At 48.4% G+C, this 21,524-nt stretch overlaps 1 protein-coding gene across 3 annotated transcripts in view; it reads right to left on the minus strand.

The window, feature by feature from the left end:
- The window catches only part of RALB (RAS like proto-oncogene B), a 39,677-nt gene extending 18,376 nt beyond the window's left edge, over positions 1-21,301 (minus strand). The window contains exon 1 of one of the 3 annotated variants that reach the window (XM_024117089.3): positions 21,221-21,301. The gene's annotated coding sequence lies outside the window, so the exon portion shown is untranslated. Of the gene's footprint in view, positions 1-462; positions 482-20,503; positions 20,643-21,220 lie in introns of those variants that run through there. The other 2 variants (XM_007127877.4, XM_007127878.4) reach the window with 2 other exon arrangements.
- Positions 21,302-21,524: the final 223 nt, after the last annotated feature.

Below are 21,524 nucleotides of genomic sequence, written 5' to 3' on the forward strand. Positions count from 1 at the left end.
TACTGAGCCCGCGAGCCACTACGGAGCCCGTGCTCCGCAACAAGAGAAGCCACCGCAATGAGAAGCCCACACCCAGCAACGAAGAAGACCCAACGCAGCCAAAAATAAAATAAATAAATAAATCTATTAAAAAAAAAAAAAAAAAAAAGAATGGACGAGCAAAATGTCGGTCCACTGTCGGGGAGGAAGACATTTCCTCCGCCCTTCTAGGCTCTTCTTTCTGGTCTGAGAATTAAACTGACATGAAACAGATTAAAAGGAGAAAATCAGCAAAGTCTAGTAACGTGTGGACCTGGGAGAGACCCAGACAACCTGAGTACCTTGTTCAAACGGCCGAAGCCCTCACCTTAGATACCGTCCTTGCCTAAAGGCAGAAGAGGATGTCGAGGATGGGGAGAGTCGGTTATGAGAGGTGACCAGGGAAGGCCGGGTAAACAAGGGGAAGGTTCTTGAAGTCCTTACCTTCTCCACCCCTAGGAGCTGCTAGAGATTCGGTTGTCCTCGTGTTCCTGGTATAGCGAGGGGGACGCCCTTGCATACGGAGATTCCCCTGGTAAATGTCCCTGTCTCTTACAGGAAGGTCCTTGAAGTCCTTACCTTCCCCACCCCTAGGAGCTGCTAGAGATTCGGTCGTCCTCGTGTTCCTGGTACAGCGAGGGGGACGCCCTTGCATACGGAGATTCCCCTGGTAAATGTCCCTGTCTCTTACAAAACGGTGACTCCTACTTGGTTTTCAGAATTTCTTCTACGCCTGCTGTTTCCCGGAAAACAACCAACTTAAAACTATTAATATGCCAAAGAGACCTATTCTGTGATGGTACCTGCTCCCCTACAGCACCAACAGAGGAGGACAACAAGGAAAGCATGTCTGCCTGAGCCCTGGCCGTAGGAACATGTGCCCTGAAGCTGTGACCGCAGCACTCCCCCAAGGCCAGGAAGCGACATCAAGAGTAACCCCAGGCTGCTCAGGGTGCTAGACTACAAGCTCTGCGGGGGACGCAGCGAAGCCGGCTCAGGATTCCTACAACCAAAGCCCACAACAGGGGCCCGACCTATGAAACACCTACGGAAATAACCACCAGGAGAGTCGGCGTGTGTAACGAGTAGGACTTTTCAGACTGCCACTATAAAAAGTATTATTTGATCATTTTTAACAAAGGCAGAGGCAAAATGTGGGGAAACTGCATTATCAGGAGGCCAGGAGTTGAACAAGAATCACTCTGAATGTCCACAATCCTTTTTTAAGTATTTAAAATGAAAAGTAATAACAATGTAGGGAGGAAAAACAAACCCATCTTAGTTCATTGGCTGGGGCCCTGAAAATCGGACTGACGAGAGACAGATCAAGGAGAGAAAAACAGAGGCTTCTGAACAGATGCATCTCGCATCCACGCAGGGGAGCGCGGTAGTGGTGGCTCCACGGGTGGTGGGACATGGGCTCACAGAGCATCTTAACCAAAGAACAACGAATGTTGCAGGGAAGTGACAAGACAAGGGAGGGGGCCTTGCACTTCTGGGAGGGGGAAACTGACACAGGGTGCCAGCCGGCCGTGAGGAAGGGGCGTTACCTCGATTCCTCGGGGCCTCCTCTGGGTGATTAAGGATCGCCCCGCCCTTCCTGGTGGAGAGGGGAAGGTAGAACTTTTCTTTGTGTCTGTTACTTTTCAGTTGCCTTCAGCTCAAAATAATCCTTACGTCAAAGTGGCATCTTTTGGGGTGACATATTCTGACCCCCGCTTCGGTGCTCAGTAGAAAATTTAGAAAATACACAAAACTATCTTTAAAAAAAAAAGAGAAAAATCCTGTCACCCAGAGATATTCGCTATTACAGCGTTACTTCCTGCCCGTAATTTAATCTGTATATTCTTATATTTTAATCCATATTTAAGACCTTTCTGAGATCATATTTATGTAGTTTTGCATGTTATTTTTCACGTAGTATAGCTACCTGTCTGCGTAAGCAGTGAAGACTGATCATACTCGTAGCTTTTCCGGATGATTCAAGGACCGTCATCACTAAGGAAACCAGTCGTGTGACCGGCTGCTCTGGGTGGCATCACATGTCTGCTGGCTCCCCTCAAGCTGGACCCTCCGTCCACCCTCCCTTTTCTAATGACGTGCTTTTTCATAAGCGTTCTAAGCCATTAACTAGATAATTAAGCACATTTGAATTGTGACTAAGACAGGGTAAAGTGGGACGAGGAGCCAGCCTCCCCCAAAGACTCTGGAAGGTGAAGCTGCTTTGGGCCTAATTTCTGGTCCACAGCTGCTCCCCACAGGACTGAGGTCAGTGCCTGAGGCTGGAAACTCCAGACCATCAGCCCATCACACGATTTCTCCGAAGCAGCCTTGCTTCCATGAATTATTATAGTTGTATGAAAATGGAGAAATCCTTTTCCAGATTAGGGGCAGGGGTGCTTTCAAACACATGTAGACATCTAACTCTGAGCTGCTATTTTCAAAACACAAAGTCAGTTTCTCTAGAAGAAACCCCAATAAATGGATTGAAGACTGTTGAACAAATCCAGAGATATTTGCCAAAACATCTGTGCTCAAAGCTCAAAAACTGAAACAACCATGGTGGTTCTTTCCAGTCTGTATAACCCGTGAGCACTTGACACGATGAGGGGCAAGGCAGGAGAGTCAGCCTGGACCAATCCCGGAAACTGCAAACGCCGACCTCCAGACTCCTGTAACTGGAGATGATAAACCCCTATTTGTTTAAACCATTCTGAGTCTTTCGTTACTTGTACCGAAAGCATTCCAGAAACAGTCTTTGCACTCCAGAAACTCAAAGTCCAGTGATTAGTTACAGAAGATTAGTCGATGATTATAGTGTGGCTGACAAATTCTACGGCAGAAGTATCCAAGGGCTCTGGGGTCACAGAGGAGGGACATCTAGATCAGAGCAGGTCAGGGGATGTTCTTAACAGGGAGAACTGAGATGTGAAGGAGGTAGCTACAGAGGAGGAGAAATACCAGGAAGAAAACAAGTCAGTGAGGCTCAGGAAGGTCACGCCGACGACTTAATGTTTATAACAGATGTGCCTCGCCCATAAACATGTTCTTAAAAAATAACACAGCTATCCCTTCCCCGAACAGTTTATTGGCAAAAGTTCCAAGTTTTCAGAAAAGTAGAAAGAGCTGCACAGTGAACCCGTATTCGCAGCCCTGGATTCTACAATCAACATGTTACTCCATTTGCTTTATCACAAACCCAGTCATCGGGCCTCCCTTGACCCACCCATCAATCCATCTTACTTTTTGATGTGTTTCCATGGAAACTGTAGACATCAGTACACGCCATCCCTAACTTCAGCAGACATCCATTGTTTACAAAGCAATTATCCTTCTCCCAGAACCATCTCTGAGGGGCTTGCAAACCTCTTAATCTCTTCCATGAACTCTTTGGGTTCATCGCCAGTACACAAAAGCCACAACACAGACCTTCCAACAAGGGGAATCGGGGCCCATAACGCCAAGTTCTGGCAGGCTCACACCTTACAGTCAGAAGTTTTTTACTGAGGACTTGGGAAACACACCAACAGACACCCTTTAATACGTCTCTACCTACCGACCGGAAAGCTCTATAGTGGGCTTCGTTTTTGTCCCAAAAAACCATTTAAACACTACTCTGTGCTAAGCTGTGCACCTCTGCCCTTAGAAAATGCAATCTCCTAAGGAAAGATGTATAAACAAAGCATGGAAATAGAACTGCCCACATGCAGTGATAAAGATGCTACAAGGTCTGTTGGAAAGCATGATGAACTCTGGGAAAAGAAGATCCAGAAAGGCTTCGACATGGAGTCCAAGTTCACTCAGCAGAGAGGCTGAGAGGGCGAAGCTTCCCACGCATAACGGAAGGCATGCAAAGCAACAGAGGCATGAAGCGTCCTGGCGGGTCTGCTATCACGTGACATGGAAGCGCAGGTACGGGGTGGGGAAGTGACAGGGCCTTGCATCTCAAAAGATAGACGGTTCATCTACAAATGAGCCTAAAATGCTGTCTGAAGAAACCTATCCTAGAGAAAGCAGGGAGCCACTGCGGGTGGGTCCCCTAGCCCAACCTAACTGTAAGGCATGGGGTAAGAATGAACATGCACCCTCCCGTACAGAAAACCAAGACAGCTTCATTTAGGTGGCTTGGCAAGGAGACAAAAGAGCTGGGAAATGGTTTTCCTACGTAATGTTCTATAGGACACACTAATATTAGAGGGGGCTCTCTACCACTTAGCACTGATTCAAATACAAGAACACGTATTCCCCTGAGAAGTAACATTCTGAAAGCAAATCAAGGTATAGATACATAAAGCATGCAAATGTGTGTGGTTTCTACTGCCCCCCAATCCCATGGGCTAATATAGTCATTAGTCTTGCGTTAAACTTAAGCTGGGAGAGAACAAATCAGTAGGTAGAGTCAACCTTGTCTGTATCAGAGGGTTGTCATGAAAATGAAACGAGAATTTGAACATGTAGAAAAAAAGTACTCTTCAGTCCTCATAAAGTTCATCTGTCCTGGGTTACATGGTACACAAAAGCACACGGGAAACGATCAAACACTGTACACGTGCAAAGAATGGCATTTAGCACTTTTTCTCCAGATAATATGACTTGAAGGTGGTAACCTGGATATTACTAATAGGCCATAATCATAATATTTAAGTCTCTTAGAATATTATTCAAGTTTTTAGTCCTTTAAATCATCAAAATGGAAGACAATCCTAAATCTGGGACAATCTAAGCACCAAAATAATTAAGGACAGTAATGAAAACAAACCACTGAAAAACAAGGAATTCATGAATCCATACCTATAGTAAATATTAAACAAACAAAGGGAGACAGGAGGGCTCCTGCTTAGAGTAGAACACCAAAGGCTGACTGATAAACGTACAGGTGGGAAAGTGAAAAAAAAAACCCAACATTTTGCAACTATCAGAGTAAAGACTGGTTCAGGCAAGAATCATTAGTAAGATGCTAAAGCTAAAGGGGAGGTTTAAATGAGGAACAGGATACTTTTCATGGTCTTAAAGCGTCTCCATAGATTATTTATGAATCAGACTCTGCATTTTAACAAGCAGCACTATTCTGAGTGTCAAGACAAATCCCAACTGTTCAGACCACTTCCTGTTATGATCCAAATCAGGAACAATCCGATCTAAATTAGGTCATGAAGGACCCTCCCCCACAAAAAAGCAGCACTCTCAAATATGAAGGAACACAGGAAACAGATTGCAGGGGCTGTAAATGCTGAATAATGACAAAGAAAAGCGCAGTGACACTGTCTACTCAGGGGGCATCGTTTCCCTTAACACTGAAAGTCGACACGCAGCCTTCCTATTTCCTAGCACCTGACACCAAATTAGACATCGTTGTGACAAAATGACTATACATATGAGTGTGCATGTGTGTGAGAATAGGAACTGACAGCACTGAACCCCTGCGTCCCTATCCTTTTAACGACACAACACAAACTTGTGGTTATTTGTAAACAGTCTCTCACACACTCCCTGGACAGATAGGTAGGTAGTATCTTATTCCTATGTGTGCCTCCAGGGCCTGCAGTGAATCAGAGACCTAGAAATGCCCAGAGAATGTGTAAAGAGTGAATGAACGATGAGGGAAGAGTTTTAAGAAATAAAAATGAGGACACATTTTAAATAATTTTCCATAACACGTACTATGGCACATATCTCATCAATGTTCCATTAAGGAAATGTCTCCTGATTGTTCTATTGTGAACACTGATTCTAGAAGGTAAGCAATTAAAGTGGCAGCCCTCCCCAGAGGTTCTTTTTGTAGTTTAGCAATAAATGCTGTTAGCTACAAAAATAATAATTTTTAAATGCATACCTGTGCAAGCACAGGCACACACACATGCTCAGAAGCCAAGTTGAAGAGATGGGTCAAAGATGGACAATTAAAGATCAATAAAGATAATAACTGCAATGGATCAAAACACACCTAATTTGTTCACAATGAAACTAAAAAAGCACCTATTTGTCACCTTTGGAGGACTAGTGAAACAACTCATTATTTTAAAAATTGGTAAATTAAATCTTTGAGAGGCCATTTTCCAACCTCATGTACAATGCCCCCAGTATTCTCAAAAAAAAAAAATTGGTAAATTAAGGGAAAGAATTAAAAAGGTATCTTGCTTCTCCTATATAAACTGTACTAACTGGTGACCAAATAATAGATGAAGCAAAGTTTCCCTTTACAAAATATTCTAACTTATCAAGGAATGATGGAACTGGGGCTATCACCATTTTGCAACTCCTCCTGAGTCAAGAAATCTAGTATCAATGGCTGCTAACATTACAAAAAGAGACAACCTGACATCTTGAAAAAGACACATAATTATCAATGATGTAGTCTTGACAAAAACGCTTCTAAATCTAACTACTGATTTACCAGAGGTGCAGGAGACAGAGGAAAATGCTGAACATACCACACAGACACACCATCAGCAACACAGAGACTGTAGGAAGCTCTATGGAATAAGTCACCCAGTTTCTTCAACAAATAAAGTGCAAGAAAAAAGAAAGATGGAGAGGGAACCTGTAAATTATGAGACCTAGGAGCCATATCAACTGACTGAAATACATGCCTTATATGGATCCCAGTTTGAACAAACACACACACAAGAAAACTGGGGAATTCTGAACACTGGCTGAATTTGATAATATTAAGGAATTATTGTTTAAAAAAATTTCAAGTGACTACATCTAACCTCATTACAAAAGAAGCTAAATGATATATGGGATTTGTTTCAAAGTTATCAAGGGGGGAGAGAGGAAGTAGGGATGTAGATGAACTAAGATTGGCCATAAACTGTTGAAGCTGACTGACAGATACAAGGTAGTTGATTATATTAGTCTCTGTACTTTTATATATATTTGAAAATTTCACACTGAAAAGTTTTTAAAACAATGAGGACAAAGATATAGGTGCCTGGGTCCCACTCCCCTAGAGATTCCAATTTAGGCACATGGAGACCTAGGTGCTCAGGCTGCCCAGGCCATTCCAATTCACACCCAGATTGAAAACCATCCCATTAAACTCTGCGTTCTTTGAGAACAGAGTCTGTATTTTGTTTACCACGATTTCACCCATTACCTATCACAGAAAACATATTTAAATATTAATTGAATGAATTAACTAAGATGGGAGCCATTTTCTCACCTTAATTCTTTCTTTTTTCTTTTAACGCACACCCAGATTGAAAACCATCCCATTAAACTCTGCGTTCTTTGAGAACAGAGTCTGTATTTTGTTTACCACGATTTCACCCATTACCTATCACAGAAAACATATTTAAATATTAATTGAATGAATTAACTAAGATGGGAGCCATTTTCTCACCTTAATTCTTTCTTTTTTCTTTAAACATCTTTATTGGAGTATAATTGCTTTACAATGGTGTGTTCATTTCTGCTTTATAACAGAGTGAATCAGTTATCACCTTAATTCCATAGCAATTAGAATACTCATCTGGCTGGAACCATGAATCTAACTTCAACTGGAATTCTTATTTTCTAATGACTATTAGCTGACAGTCTCACAGATAACACTGTGCTACCACCTTTGTTTTTGCAAGGGCCATGGTTCATTGCTATCTCAAGAAAATTGATTCACTTTTCACAAACTGATTCAAAATTATTTTCCTGAGTTTCTAGCATCTCGATGGAGATGAGAAATATCACTGCTTAACTCTCTGATGTCATCCCTAGAGACGATCTCTTTATTTTTCATTCAGCCCATCAAGTGAATGCTTTTCCTCTTCATATTCACCTCCTAACTAGAGAATCTTACTCATCATAGACTCTTCTATGTAACTTCTGTTCTGCAAATTCAAGTACTACAACCATCTCCATATCTTCACACTGAAGTTTTAAAGTCTTCAGAAATAGGGGAGCCCCGAGTAAACGGGAAAGAAAATTTTTTAAAGATTGTTTCTCTTGGGAAAGCATACATAGAATTTTACCATGTGTGTGTACAGCACAGGGAGAGCTATATTCAACATCTCATAATAACCTATAATGGAAAAGAATCTGAAAAAGGATAGATATAGATCTCAATCACTTTGCTGTACACCTGAAACTAACATGACATTGTAAATCAACTCTACTTCAATTAGAAAAAAAAACCCCTTTGGGTGTGAGGCTGCTTACCTGACACTTCTATCCCTTCCCACCGAGGGCACCAGGTGACAGCACACCTGGCTTTCAAAGTACACAAACAACTCAAGTCCGGGGAGTGAGACCCAGGCAGGGCCGGGGGGAATACACGACACAGAGGCACTTCCTCCCGAATGAATAAAGCATGAACTCTACATACAGCTGAAGGGGCTTCCAGGGAGTCCCCCTGCCCTGCCCCTGTATGTCTAGGACTCTTGTCCACAGTGACAGAAGCCCCAGGTGAAAGTAGCTTAAGCAGAAAAGTCACCGATTGGCTCACACAGCTGATGTCCAGGGACCCGGACGCCGCCGCTAGGACCAGAACTTGCTCTCCCATCATGGGTCTCCCCTCTCCAACCTCGTGGCCCGCTACTCTGCCCCAAGCATCGCCCCCTCCCAACCCCAGGCCTCTCGCAGTCAACGCTCCGACTCGATTCCTTGTCCCGTGGGCTTCCACATTCACATCACGTCCTCAGGGAGGCCTCCCAGACCACCCGGCCTCAGGCGCCCCTCGCATCCCCCACCTCTGCCCTTTGCCTCTCTCACTGCCCTGAGCCCAGCCTGCAGTTCCTTTCTTTTTTCCTACTTACTTGCTTTTTGCTATTCACTCCACAATAATTGAAGCTCCCTGAGGGCAGGCCCCAGAGTTGCCTTTCCCTCTTGTATCCTGTCACTGTAGGAATATTTCCCTTTTATCATCACATAAATCATGCTGCAACCTAAATAACATGGATTTTACCCAAACTGTGGTCATCATGAAATCTAGCGCATGGCGTAAACTTGACACTTGGGGATTCATTCATATCTTATTTCCAGTACTTATGGTCAAAAGCCTAAAAACTGTAAGCCACTACTTCTTTATTTCAAAAGCAAAGTTTGACAAGTGGATAACATTAGTTTATATTTTTTAAGGTTTGAGAATTTGTCACTAAAGAATTTTAATCTCTTAAGGTTGTTATTTCAATATTCTTTAAGAGTCTCATCGTTTCACCCACTGCTTGAAATGAGCACTTATGGTCATCTGATTGCTATCTGGTTGGCAGCGACCTTTCTGACTGGCCGTCTCGTACCCGATCTGCCTCTCAGAAGGGAGCCCAGGCCCCTGCAGGGGACAGCTGAACCTGGATGGCCAGGTGACGGGAAGGGCAGGACAGCTGCTCTGAGCACCTGAGTCCCAGGGGCTGCTGGTCACCCAGCCAGGGGTCTCCACAGCCAGACTCACGAGGGCCGCGGCTGAGCCCTCCCGCAAATCTTTCTAGCAAACAACTCTAGTTGGTAAATTTGCATGTTCTTACTGCTTTTCACGAAACGGGGACTCCAGGAGTGACGGTCCTGGCAGGAAACAACTGCGGTTATCAGAGCGCTCAGTTTCTCTCTGTATTCTCAGCCTTTCCCACGTGTACTGACTCCGAGAAGGAAACTCCAGGGCGCCCTCCCTGTGTGTAGCTGCTACTGCCCCCAGCACCGGGAACAGAATATTTTTATCTTGCCATGCAGGTATGACTCAGTTTCCATGTCTATGAAAATCAGGAAGTTGAATTAAATGATCTAAGTTCCTTTGCAAGTTTTTGCTGTTTTTTTTTCTTCTGAAATTAGATCTGCAAAACAACTTAGTGCTCCCAGTGTGCCTAAGGAAATTTGTTTTAGGTGTTTCTGTTCCCTAAAGCATATCTCTTTATCTGTTCTCCCGACAAAGGGGAAAAAAAAAAACCAATCTTAAACGCAAACAAACTCAATTCACTAACACAAAGCCAGAAAGCTCAGAGTTGCTCCTCCTAAGCACCTGCCTCTGGTCTGTACCTCTGGGCACACGTTGTTCCTTCCTCCTGATGGAGTGGCCGCCTGAATATCTCCTCCCTCATCTTCCTGGACAGCCCGCCGCTCAGCTTAGCTGACCCTCCCAGTCTACGCAGGCTCCTAGGCCTGTCAACACCACCCACAGCTGCACTGGATGAGGTCTGTCCCGCTGCCCATTCATCCTGTGTGCTGTGTGCCTGGCACTTAGGAGATACTCAATCCGTGGTGGATAAGAAAAGCAAGTTCTCCGTCTGGGTTGGGAGGCCTCAAAAGGACAAGTGGTAACTGGTAAACTCTGAGAAGTTTATTTCCTTGAAGGATGACTCTGCTGAGCTACAAGCTAAGCAATAAGAAATGGTGGAGGGTAATTGGCAAGCTCTGGTTGTTTAAGAATGTGTGATTATTTCCGAAATAAAGACCTCTCCCAACAGGCCCTCACCCCCCAGGGAATCTGGGGATCTCACTGGCCTTGGAGCGGGCCACCAATTTAGACCTGAGCTCCTTCCACCTGCACAGGGTGCCGTGGAGACATGGGAGCTGCTTCACTTCCCGACAGCTGAAGGTCAAGTCTGGAACTAGCGTACAAGGCCCTGTCCCCCGAATGACTAACCCAAGTAAGATCCTGTTTAGAGACGTGCTACCACCACTTCTGCATTATCTGCTAGCACATCACATGCACGCAGACAGAGCTATGTGACCTGGAAGGTCACTTAACTGGTCGGTGGCAGGGCTGGGAGTGGCCACCCAGCCGTCCTGCCTCAGAACCCTCACTCGGAGCTGGACACTGTGCCACTCCATTAGTGGCCTGGGGTGGGGTGGGGTGGCGCGGGGTGGCCTGGGGTGGGGTGGGGTGGGAGAGACCTTCAAACGTGGTGTGAAAGCCTGAAGTGCGTGGATCAGAAAGCTCATCAAGAGACAGAAATGCAGAGGCAACTAGAGCCCAAGTTCTATCAATAAAACACAGAGCTGAGAGGAAATGTACAACAAAAAGCAGTTATTATACACCCCAAAGAACGGAAAGCAGGGACCTGAACAGATATCTGTACACCCGTGTTCAGAGCAGCATTATTCACAATAGCTAAAACGTGGAAGTGTCCATAGATGGATGAATGGAAAACAAAATGTGGCCCATCCATACAGTGGAATATTGTTGAGCCTTAAAAAGGAATGAAATTCTGACATATGCTACAACATGGATGAAGCTTGAAGACAACAGGCTGAGTGAAATAAGCTCCCACAAAAGACAAACCCCTTGTGATTCCACTTATCCGAGGGCCCTGGAACAGTCAGAGTCACAGAGATGAAAAGCAGACCAGTGGGGGCCAGGGGCCAGGAGGATGCGCTTCGTGTCCACTGGGCACCGAGTTTCAGAACGGGATGATGAAAGTGCTTAGGAGTCGGGACAGTGGTGATGACGCCACTGTCATCAAGTACAACGTGCATGTACTTAGCGCCACTGAACTGTACACGCAAAAAATGTCAAAATGGTAAATTTTATGTCATGTATATTTCACCACAACTTTTTTAAAAGTAGCTATATACCAACCGCAGTGTGGATCAGGAGAAAAAGCCGCTCAACTTGAAGTCTGGAGCCTGCCATTAGGGAGCTAACGACCTTGGTTAAGTTGCCTTTCTCAGCCTCCGTGTGACGCATAAAACACACAGGAGATCTGCATCCTCCGGGTCATTATGAAGAAACGAGAAAGCCCCTATCGCGATACCTGGCTCTGAGTAAGCACTTCGCCTCTGGAGTATCACTCTGCTATGCTAGAAAGTCTTGAGAGAGAAAGTGGCCGAGGAGCCGAGGCTAAGGCACGGCGGGGCACACGCTCAGAGTCACGTCCTCCCGCGGGCAGCCCCGGGCCCACCCCTAGCTCAGCGGCTCACGTGCGGCCGCCGGCACGCTCCGCCTCTGGACACGAGAGCCCAGCGTCCGGCGGCTTCCCCCGCGGACCCACGCCCCTCCGTCCCCGGCAGAGAGCGTGCAGCCTCTCCCTCCGGCTCAGCACGCTTCCCAGCACCCGCGCCCGGGCGGAGGAAAAACGCTGCCGGGGCGGGAAAGCCAGCGATGCACCCAGCCTCAGGAAAGGTCACGGGCCGGGCGCTCAGGGTCACAAGGCGGACGGGCAGGCACTCCCCGCTTCCTGGAAATCTCCCTGGGAGGCTCCCCAGGCCCTCGCCACGCTCCCTCTGCCCCCGTGACCTGGCCTCGGCTTCCCCACACGGAGGCCACTGAGCTCGCCGCCCTCCCAACCCCCAGCCGCGGCGTCCACGCCACCTCCTCCTGGGCTCCTGCAGGCTCTGGACTCCGAGCTGCCCCCTCGCCCTCACTCTGCCATCACCCTCCTTTCCCTGCATCGCGAATCAGCCTTCGCCTCCCTACGGGATCCCCCCCCAACAGCATACAGACACGCTCTGTTTAACCTTCGTCCTAAACATGTACGCCCCTCTGGCCAGTGACACAATTTCTCCGTGGGCCTGGCTATCTGTGCCAGTGCCTCTCGGGCAGATTCCCTGGGAATCTTGTTCAGACGCGCATTCTGACTCAGCAGGTCTGGGGTGCAGCCCAGCATTCGGTTCTGCCAGCACCGCCCAGACACAGCTCCCGCCACAGAGCCCCTCTGAACGGCAGGGCCTTGCACTTCCCCCCTCCAAACGAGTCCGCTCTGACCCGGCACCCTCCCCCAGCACAAGTTCAGCGAGACCGTCCTGTCAGGGTCGCCGATAAACTCCATGCTGCAGACTCCAGCTAAACTTCTCTTTCTCCTCTTCGCTCCTCTCAAACACGAGGGTGCAGCAGCTGAGACAGAAGTGTGCCCAGCAAGGGGAAGGCGCCTGGCGGGCCAAGCAAAGAGCCCTCTGCATCTCCCTGCAGACACGGCCCCCTGGGCCCTGCAGCTGCACCCGCCGCCACCCCCGGGGCCCTGCTGCCCCCCTGGCAGGGGGTCCCGTCAGGTACTTCTCCTCTACCTGGCTTCCCGTGTCAGTCCTCCTCAGAGCTCAGCCTTCCCCCTCACCTCCCCACTCTCCCCTGTGGGGATCTCATCCGTCTCAGCAGCTTTATCTGTAGCCCCCAAGCTCTCAGGACATAGCCCAGGGTGCTCTCCTGACGTCCAGGCTCCTCCACCTCCTCTGCCTTGGGCCACCTCTCCCCGTTTGGGTGTCTCACAAGAATCTCCAGCTTAACGTTCCCAGAAGAGAACTCTTGATTCTTCCCCCTTAAAACCTGCTCCTTCTCCGTGACGCCCCATGGCCAGCCATACTCGTCACTAAAACCAGAAACCCAGGAGTCACCTGTGACCCCTCTTGCCCCTCTGCCACCTCAATTCACGGCCAGTTCTACTGATTCCACCTCCAAGTCACACTCCAAAGCCATCTGCTTCCACGACCCAGGCCCAGCCACGACCTGCTAACTGACCCCTGCTCGCCACTCCAGCCTCTCCACAACCTCTCCTCCACATGGCCCCTGCTGTCAACAAAAGCCCCTACAAGTGGACGCGTGTTTATGGCCCGCTAACTAACGGCTCACCAGGAACGAAATCCAAACCCTCCACCCACCGTCACCCCCGAGACCGTGCACCGGCCTTCCCCAGCCAGTGTGCCTTCCTTCAGCTCCCAGCACAGGCCAAGGACTGTCGCGCGCAGGACCCCTTTCCTCATCTGGCTTTTAGGAAGATGGGAAGCAAGAGGAAGCACAGTACACTCAGCAACTAAAGAAAGATCCATGTGGCTGCCTGGAGCAGAAAGAAAGAGGCAGAGCCTGGCATGAGATGAAGGTAGAGAGGAAAGTAAGGGCCAGTAGGCCCAGCAGTTTAGGGAGTTTAGACTTTCTGCTGAGTGCACGGAAAAGCCTTCCAAGTGTTACAAGCAAATGGGTGACAAAATTAGACTTATACGTTGAAAAGATCATTGTGGCTACAGTGTGGAAAAGCAGAGGGGCCCAGAGCAGATGGGGCCGACGCAGCAGGCTTGGCCTAAGGGAATGTGGACACGGGGACTGTGGACAGGCTTTACACTAGTTAGGAGGTTATGATACTGTGAGTTATAAGGAATATATATGTGGTCATTCAGATGACCTAATTAGAGTTCTCATATGTCTTTGTCGACAGCTTCTGGCCCACAGCCCCCAGAACCCCTGGAATTTCCTGAATGACAAGAGCGAGGGGTGCACCTCATGTTATGTTTGGTCACTTGTCCTCACTTCCTGAAAATGATCCAGAGCCATAACGGTGATGCGAGTGTCTTGTTGTTCATAACAAGCGCCTTCCCACCACAACTGGGCTAGGCTGGCGAGGGGACTCTGGGGAACCAGCCTTGAAAAGAGGGCTGGAACTTTCAGCCCCACCCCCTGACTTCTGGGGAGGAGGGAGGGGCTAGAGGTTGAATCAATCACCAATGGCCAGTGATTGGATCAGCCATGCTTGTGTGACGGCGCCTCCATAAAAACCGAAAAGAAGGCGCTGAGGAGCGTTTCCAGGTGGGAGAACCAGAGCACACGGTGGCACGTGCCACCGTGGGGGGCCCCGAACTCCACAGGACACATGCTCCTGTGCCTGGGACCTCACCCTGTGCACCTTTTCACCTGGCTGTTGATTCACATCCCTTGTAATAAGCTGGTCATCTAACGAGTAAATGGACTTCCTGAGTTCCGTGAGCCACTCCCACAAATTAACTGAACCCAAGCAGGGGGTGGTGAGAACCTCTGCTTTACAGCCAGTTGGTCAGGAGTGCAGGTGACGACCTGGCACCTGGAACCCAATCAGGGTGTCACGGGGACCTCCGATCTGTAGCCGCTTGGTCGGAAGCACAAGTGACGACCTGGACCCGCGACTGGTGTCTGAAGCGGCGCCAGTCCTGCAGGACTGAGCCCTTGAGCTGTGGAGTCTGGCGCTACCCCTGGGTAGAGTGTCACGGTCGGGTTGAAATGAAGGATGCCCCGCTGGTGGCAGAGGGTTTCTCAGTGTGCCCTCACCCACCCCACCTTGGAATCGGGTGTAGAACCCCTTTAGAAGTTAAAAAAATGGCAGACTTTACTGAACGAACATATGCAATTTGAGATTTTAAAAAGGCCTAATATGCAAGGGTCAGAAGAGGTACCACGCTGGCTGAAATCCAGTCCTAACGATGGGATCAGCTATTCCGCAATGGCTGACTGGCCACCCATCTTTTCCTGTTTTGACTGGCGGGAGGAAGGAGGGGACAACGGGAGAGGAGAAAGGAAAATAAGACACTAGCTCATAAACTGGGGCAGCGGATGGGAAAAGAGCCAAAAATAGGAAGAAAGGAACGGCAAATTGTGCTGACTTTTCCACTTGGCCTCCTGATGAGTCCGACAGCCTTGAACTGGGCTGGAATGAACAGAAGCAATTCTCAGAAGATTTCATTTGCTGAAGTTACAATTTAACATGATTTATGAAGCTTCTTGTTATAAATATGCTTGAGTCAAAGGATATCTGTTACACGAAAGAACTAGAATCATAGAATTTTTAGAGACGGAAAGAAACCTGACTCAGAAAACTGACTCAGCCTTCCGGCTCAGGATCCCTAAATTCTTCTCTCCACGTATGGACACTCCAGAAAGATTTCATCTAGAAGCTAAAAGAATAAGGCCCTTCTGTCCAGGTGGATGGTTAAAATGTATTAGGGTTTCAAAAGAGAAATGAAGAATTGCTAAGCAGAGAAATATTGTCCAAAGCTTTATGGTAACTGGAAGAGGGTCTTCCTGCCCCCCCACCCCAGAATGCCATAGTTTATTTATTGGTCTTAGCATCAGGGCTCTAGAAAACGTTTTCCTGTGATTATGCATCTTTTCTCCCTCCCCCCTTTTCAAAAAAACTTTTTATTGTGGAAAGTTTCACACACACATAAAGGCAGGAAGAAGCATTTAATAAACAGCCTTGTGTCCATCACCCAAATTCTCCAAGATTTTTTCAGCTACTTTGCCAGTGAGTTTTATTTTTTAAAAATACACAGATGATTAATGACTGACTTTAAGCTGTTCATCAAGGAGATCATTTTGGCAATAATTTTTTACCAATTTGTTCCAGGGTTAAAAAAAAACCTCAGCTGTTCCATTTGGTTTAGGGACTAGCGAGATTTTAATTTCTAATTTCCAAAGCTATTGCATATTTGGCTAATTAATCCTAGCATCTGACAATGAAGGAGAAGAAAAGAACATAACGTTTCAAGTATAATATGAAAAGTTTCTAGAATAGTGAAAACTCCAGCTGCATTTTAATCTCCTATGGTACAAACTTCAGGAAGCGTATGAAACTAAACCTTCAAAAGGAAACTGTGGTAGTTAGCCTCCAAGAATGCCAACAGTCCTCAGGCGTCCCCAGGGCAGCCCACTCCCACACTGCACCACGTTGGTCCATGCGCTGGCAGAAGGCATGACACATGGCTTCCAAGAGGAGACACCAGGACATGGCAGTTTCCATCTTGATCATCCTCTCCCTCCCTCTCTCCTCTCCCTCCCTCCCTCTCTCTCTCTCTCTCTCTCTCAAGTCACTTGCCCCGGGGAGAAGGTGAGCGCCCAGGTTGTGCAGAGCTCTGTGGAGAAGCCACGTGGGGAGGACTGAGGCCCCCAGGCCACAGGCATGTGAGTCCCCCATCTCGGGGCAGTGATCACAACCGCGGGAGAAACTCTGAACCAGAGCACCCAGCCGAGCTGCTCCCAGCTCCTGAACTTCAGAAACTCTGTGATCATAAATGGCTGCTGTCTTAAGCTGCTAAGTTTGGGCCAATTTACATAGCAGTAGAAAATTCACTCAAAAGACAGACAAACTTTTGAGGCGGGCAGCCACACAGCACCAAACTACTCTATTTCCTTCAACTCATGCCGTATACTAAGCAAAATTACATAGCTTGGAATGCTTTAATTTGGATGAGACCTAACTCAATATTCTGTATGTCGATTCCCAATCTAGTGGGCCTAAATCATACTGTATACATATTGCCCACTAAGCAATGACAAAAGCAACAAAGACAACAATGTATTAGCCATTATCTATTGATAGCACCTGTTTCTGCATTTAGACTTCGATTTTTTAAAAGGCAAAAACTCCTCAAAGATTGGTCTACAACCATGACAGAGAACACTCAGGAAAATGATAAGCACTTACTTTTTTTTTTTTTTTTTTCCGGTACGCGGGCCTCTCACTGCTGTGGCCCCTCCCGTTGCGGAGCACAGGCTCCGGACGCGCAGGCCCAGCGGCCATGGTTCACGGGTCCAGCCGCTCCGCGGCACGTGGGATCCCCCCGGACCGGGGCACGAACCCACATCCCCTGCATCGGCAGGCGGGCTCTCAACCACTGCGCCACCAGGGAAGCCCTACTTTTTTTTTTAAGAGTAACATAAACTTGAAATTGAGACCTGGCTGGTATTTTGCAGTTGCTATAGGAACCACACGTACCTTCCCTCTTTGACACTCAGCATCACCCACCCAAAAGCTCACACGCCCTGCCCTCATGTCTGCTTGGCCCCTCTACTTTTTGGAACATCCAGTATGTACACGTGCACACCCGTATTTGTATTCCTAGGAACCAAAAGAACGGAGGTCACAGCTCATGGTCAAATCTCCAAGGCCAGACACTTAAGTGGTATTGGTTAGATCAGGGGGTCTGTGCGAGCAGATAGCTGATGCTCAGTAAGTATCAGGTTTCCCCCTCCTCCTCACCCACCCCGGCCCCCTCCGCACCCACCCCGGCCCCCTCCACACGATGAGGGAAGGGCTCCATTTCTCTGGTACTCAGTCAGCTCTCTTTCATTCAGACTCCTCAGCAACACGCATTCACTTTAGAAAAACATCCAACAGGCTGTATGTTGTGTACAGGCAGCCCCCAACTTAGGATGTGACCCACGATTTTTCAACTTTATGATGGTGTAAAAGAGATATGCATTCAGTAGAAAGCTACTTCAAATTTTGGATTTTGATCTTTTCCCGGGCTAGCAATATGCGGTAAGATACCCTCTTGTGTGGGCAGAGACCTAAATAGACACATCTCCAAAGAAGACGTACAGATGGCCAATAGGCGCGTGACAAGATGCTTGACATCGCTAATTATTAGAGAAACGCAAATCAAAGCTACAATGAGGTACCAACTCACACCGGTCAAAATGGCCATCATCAAAAAGTCTACAAATAATAAATGCTGGAGTGGGTGTGGAGAAAAGGGAACCCTCCTACACCGTTGGTGGGAATGTAAATTGGTGCAGCCACTATGGAGAACAGTATGGAGGTTCCTTAAAAATCTGAAAATAGAGTTGCCATATGATCCTGCAATCCCACTCCTGGGCATATATCCAGAGAAAATCATAATTCAAAAAGATACTTGCACCTTATGTTCATAGCAGCACTATTTACTCCAGTAGCCAAGAAGCAACCTAAGTGTCCATTGACAGATGAATGGATAAAGAAGATGTGGTCCATATATACAATGGCATATTACTCAGCCTTAAAAAAGAATGAAATAATGCCGTTTGCAGCAACATGGATGGCCCTAGAGATTCTCATGCTAAGTGAAGTTAGTCAGAGACAGAAAGACAAGTATCATATGATACCACTTATATGTGGAGTCTTTTTAAAAAATGATACAAATGAACTTATTTATAAGACAGAAACAGACCCAGAGACACAGAAAACAAATTTATGGTTACCAAAGGGGATAGCAGGTGAGGGATGGGAGGCAGCGGAGGTAAATTAGGGAGTTTGGGATTAACGTATACGCACTACTCTATATAAAACAGGTGAACAAGGACCTACTGTACAGCGCAGGGAACTCTACTCAATATCCTGTAATAACCTATAATGGAAAAGATTCTGAAAAACATATACACACATACATATGTTTCACTCTGCTGTACACCTGAAACTAACACAACATTGTAAATCAACTATACTTCAATAACTAAAGAAAAAAAAAACAAAACTCCTCTCTGTGATGCTGGACCACAGCCCCAGTCAGCCACAGGAACACAAGGGGGGAACAGCTCATACAGGACCAGTCCGTACCCTGCATTCCCACAGAGCCGGTCTGTTTTCCACCCTGAGTACAGAAGGCAATAAGCTACATGAGATATTCAACACTTTATTACAGGACAGGCTTTGTTTTGGGTGATTCTGCCCAACTGGAGGCAATGGGGGTGCTCTGAGCAGGTCTAAGGTGGGCCAGGCTAAGCAATGGGGTTCAGCAGGTTAAGCATATTAAACACATCTTTGACCTACGATATTTTCAACCTATGGTGGGTCTATCGGGACGTAACCTCAGTAAGTCAAGGACAAGCTGGATTTGGAGCCAGTGAAAAGTGGGACTCTTGCTATCACCCTGAGACAAGTTGCCCTGGAAGCCTCAGAAGAGCTGCCAGGATCTCTCAGTGCTGTTGCTCTAGGTTGTTACACTGTCTCCACATTCAGCTTTCAGAAAGAGGCTCCAATTATGTTTCTAGGTGGATAAGAATTTAGTAACTGAATGCAAAGACTTATTGTGGGATTGGGTGATGCAGCCCAAAGAACTATCTCAACCCTGTGGTCTAAACATTTCCAGAATCTCAAGCCATCTTCCACCAAGGCAAGAACCTTGAAGAATTAAGGCAAGAAATCAGAACTTTTCCACCTCTTCCACCTTCTACCAAGACCACTGAGATCCCATTTGCGGCCCTATTCTTGTTTTCCTATCTTTATGTGTCCAGTCCCGTATTCCCAAAAGACATCTAATAAGTTATCCCCCCACTTTTTTCCACACGAAACCCTGGGAAAGGTTCTACTCCTTGGGCATAGGGAAATCTTGCTGACACCTCGGGTCAGAATAGTCACTGTTTCCAATGGGAAATAACATGAATAGAAAAGGAAGGGAAGACCCAGATGCGGCAGGAGAAAGACTAGCTGTAGCAACTGAAGCCACACACGAGGGATGTGTGTCCCTGGCCTTATTCCCACCCCTAACCCTAACCCCCACTGCCACAAAGGACGCCTCCAGCGTTCCTTACTTAGTTTAGCCCTAACAAGGAGGATAACGACTACCTTTTTACAGCTGTGGACTCTGCGGCACAGAGAAGTGCAAAGCTGTGCTCAAGATCACACCACGAATAAAGTTTCAGAACCTGGGTCTTCGCACCTTGCCCTCCTGTCCTTCCCAATATTCAAGGCTACCTTTCCCGCTCACCCCGCATCTGAGAACTTCGACATTACAATCATTTTGTTCCAGGTTGACGGAACACTGCCTTAAACTGTTTCCAACTTTGACATCCGAGAATCTTGCTGCTCTTCTTACAATATGGGTCATTTACCCGTCTGAAAGATACACTAGCCCTCTGACAATCAGTGCCCACTATCCATCCATCCTCAAAACCTAACCAAAAAAAAATTAAAAATGAGGTTAGGAAACCGGGACAAAGCAGAAAGTTCACTGTTCTACAAGGGACAAAACCAAGTCACAGATAACTCCAACGAGCCATCAGCCAAGTTTCTCCCAATGGCAATTCTAAACGAGTCCACGGGACACAAGAGCTTCTCTCCGGAAGACTCACCTGAAAGCAACATCAAAGTTCCAACGTTTCCAAAATTCACCCGAAAACGAGCACAGAACGGACTCTGCTCCCACGAGCAGCCTGGGCGCAGCTGTCTCGGCACCAGCGTGTGAACCCACCACGGGCACGACCTCCTAGACCTACCGGGGGCGAGACGAGGCGCACGGGCAGGTCCGGGTGCGCCCCGGGAGAAGCCGCCCCAGCGCCAGCCCCTCGCGGAAGGGAGCTGGGCCGGGGGGGCGGCAACTTTGCGCTCAGCCCCAGGACGGCAGCAAACCCAACACGCAGCAGACCGCGCAACTTCCGAAGCGCGGCCCCCGGGCGTCCACGGCCAAGCTCCTGAGGCGCTAAGAAGTTTGTGCAACATTCACAGCCTCACCCTGACCGCAGCGGCGACTAAGGGCCTGAGGAAGTGGACCCTCCTCGGCTGGAGGCCCGAAAGGCAGGAAGTGGCGGCAGAGGCCACTTGCGGGACAAGGGAAGGAGCGGCGGACTCGGGGGGACGGCTGGGGCGCCGCCCCCATCTCCTCCGCCCCAAGCGGGTCTGGGAGGACCCCCCCCCCGGCCCGAGCGGGGCCGCCGCCCCCAGGTCGCCCTCCGGCCACAGCCCTGCGCGGAGCCGGGGCCAGGGGCCACTCGGCCCGGGGCGCGCCCCCGCCCCCCCCGCGCGCGCCTCACCCCGCCCGCAGGGCCCCGCCGGGGTGCGGACACCCTTACCTGCGACCCGTCCCGCGCCGCCTGGCCGTCCGCACCGGACCCCGCCCTTAAACCCGCCCCGCCCGCTCCTTCGCCTCCTCCGGCGGCCGGACCCCAGCCCTGCCCCGCCGATTTGTCAATGAGCCGCCGGCTCGCTTCCCCACCCCCCCGAGCGCGCGCCCGGCGTCGCCTAGGCAACCCCGCCCCTCGAGAGCGCGCCCTGCCTTCCGCTCCCGCCCATCCCCCGGAGGCCTCGCCCATCGGGAGCCTACTAGCCAATCCAAAGCGGAGCTTCCCAGCCTTGGGCGGGGTGAGGAGGAAGCTT

The sequence above is a fragment of the Physeter macrocephalus genome, chromosome 2 (genome assembly GCF_002837175.3).
Source record: "Physeter macrocephalus isolate SW-GA chromosome 2, ASM283717v5, whole genome shotgun sequence".
In the NCBI taxonomy this organism is placed as follows: Eukaryota; Metazoa; Chordata; class Mammalia; order Artiodactyla; family Physeteridae; genus Physeter; species Physeter macrocephalus.